Here is a 2,900-nt window from a genome sequence, read left to right as displayed (position 1 = left end):
TGTTTTCTTTATTTTTACGAATGCTTGTATTTGTTGTTTATCCATTATTTTGTATTGCAATATTCATTAACTAATAAAATGCATCGTAATTTTTTTTAGTACCACCATGTCAAACTTGACAAAGCTCGAATTCATTGCTCTTGATATTACGGGAAAAAATTATATGCAATGAACTCTCGATGTAGAAATGTATCTTGAGTCATTAGGTCTAAATGAGACCATAAAAAAAATGGCATATGCATATCACAAGAAAAGGCAAAAGCCATGATATTTTTGCGTCGACATCTCGACGAGAGATTAAAATGTGAATATCTGATTGAAAAAGATCCCATGGCTGTGTGGAAGGGATTAAAAGAAAGATTCGAACATATAAGGGAAGTTATACTTCCGACCGCCCGGGATGAATGGAATACGTTGAGATTCCAAGATTTTAAGAAAGTCAGTGGTTACAACTCGGCGATGTATCGAATAATCTCGCAACTGAAATTTTGTGGACATGAGATTACTGAATTGGAAATGCTTGAAAAAACATTTTTCACTTTTCACGCATCGAATATAACTCTACAACAACAATATAGAGTGCGTGGATTTTCGAGATATTCTGAACTAATCGCCTGTCTCTTTGTGGCGGAAAAGAATAATGAGTTTTTAATGAGAAATCATCATGCACGACCCACTGGTTCAACGGCATTTCCTGAAGTAAATGTCGTAAGCAAAAATGAATTTAAACCTGAAAACCAAAATCAAAGTTATAGACAAGATTTTGGTCGAGGACAAAATCGAGGTCGTGGTCGTGGTCGTGGACGCGGCCGTGGTTTTGAAAATAATCGAGATAGTTATTTCTATAACTCATCTCAAAAGAGCGTCCCAAACCATCCACCGAAAAGGCATCAAGAGAATATGAGTGTTAATGAGAATCACTCAAAAAGATTTGAAAGTTCTTGTTTCAGATGTGGTACTCCAGGACATTGGTCCCGTATTTGTCGAGCCCCTGAGCACCTTTGTAAACTTTATAAAGAATCAATAAAGGGGAAAGAAAAGGAGACCAACTTTACTGAACACAGTGAACCTTTGAGTGGTTCAACTCATTTTGATGCTGGAGATTTTCTGATTGATTTCTCAGATAATGATCAATTTGCTGGTGGAATAAATATGTAAAATATTTTATTTTTTCATGTACTCGTATGATAATGTTTTATAGTGTGTTATATTGTATTGTATTTTATTGTCAGTAATTTTATTTCATTGCATATTTTTTTGAAGTTCAAATATGGAAAATGCTATGAACCAAGCTGAAGTTTGCATACCTGATAGTGGTACAACGCACACTATCCTCCGAGATAAAAGATATTTCTTGGAACTAAAACCAACAAAAACAACGGTGAATACAATATCAGGTCCTGTAGACTTGATTAAAGGATGTGGTAAAGCACAATTTTTGTTACCTAATGGTACAAAATTTTTGATCAATGATGCTTTATATTCACCACAATCGAAAAGAAATTTGTTGAGTTTTAATGATATATATTCCCATGGGTATGATACTCAAACAATGAATGAAGGGAATGAGAAATATATGTGTCTTACCACATATAAATCAGGAAAGAAATATGTGATTGAAAAACTACCAATGCTCCCTACTGGATTGCATTATACACATATACGTCCCATTGAATCAAACATGGTAATTGATAATTCTTCAATATTAACCAATTGGCATGATCGATTAGGACATCCTGGTTCAACAATGATGCGAAGAATTATAGAAAATACACATGGTCATCCATTGAAAGACCAGAAGATCTTTCAGAATAATAAGTTTCAATGTAAAGCATGTTCTCTTGGAAAACTTATTATAAGACCATCACCAGCCAAAATCCAAACTGAATCACCAATGTTTCTTGAACGTATTCAGGGTGATATTTGTGGACCAATCCATCCACCATGTGGACCATTCAGATACTTTATGGTATTGATTGATGCCTCCAGCAGATGGTCACATGTATGTTTATTGTCAACTCGAAATGTTGCATTTGCAAGATTACTTGCTCAAATAATAAAATTGAGGAATCAATTTCCCGATTATACAATCAAGAAAATTAGACTTGATAATGCTGGTGAATTTACTTCCCAGACTTTCAATGATTATTGTATGTCTATGGGAATCATTGTTGAGCATCCTGTTGCTCATGTACATACACAAAATGGATTGGCTGAATCATTGATTAAACGTCTGCAAATGATTGCTAGACCAATGATTATGAAAACAAAGCTTCCTATTTCTATATGGGGACATGCAATTTTACATGCTGCTTCATTAATTCGCATCAGACCAAGTGCATATCATAAATACTCCCCATTGCAGCTTGCATTTGGTAAAGAACCAGACATTTCTCATCTGAAAATTTTTGGATGTATGGTGTATGTACCTATTGCACCACCTCAACAAAAAAAAATGGGACCTCAAAGAAAGATTGGAATTTATATCGGTTATGATAGTCCATCAATCATTCGATATCTTGAACCTCAGACAGGCGACGTGTTCACAGCACGTTTTGCTGATTGTCATTTTAATGAGGAAATCTTCCCAATGTTAGGGGGAGACAAGAAACATACCGAAAAAAAAATTACATGGTATGTATCATCATTGTTACATATGGATCCAAGAACACAACAATGTGAAAAAGATGTACAGCAAATTGTGCACTTGCAAAGAATAGCAAATCAAATACCAGATGCATTTACAGATGCAAAAAGTGTAACTAAATCATATATACATACTGTAAATGCTCCTGCTCGAATTGAAATTCCAAAGAAACAAATTGAACAAAGTCATGATGTCGTAAAACGCCTGAAGCGTGGAAGACCAGTCGGTTCCAAGGATAAAAATCCTCGAAAAA

This window comes from Primulina huaijiensis, chromosome 14 (genome assembly GCF_012295235.1).
Source record: "Primulina huaijiensis isolate GDHJ02 chromosome 14, ASM1229523v2, whole genome shotgun sequence".
In the NCBI taxonomy this organism is placed as follows: domain Eukaryota; kingdom Viridiplantae; phylum Streptophyta; class Magnoliopsida; order Lamiales; family Gesneriaceae; genus Primulina; species Primulina huaijiensis.
This window is presented reverse-complemented; position numbering follows the sequence as displayed.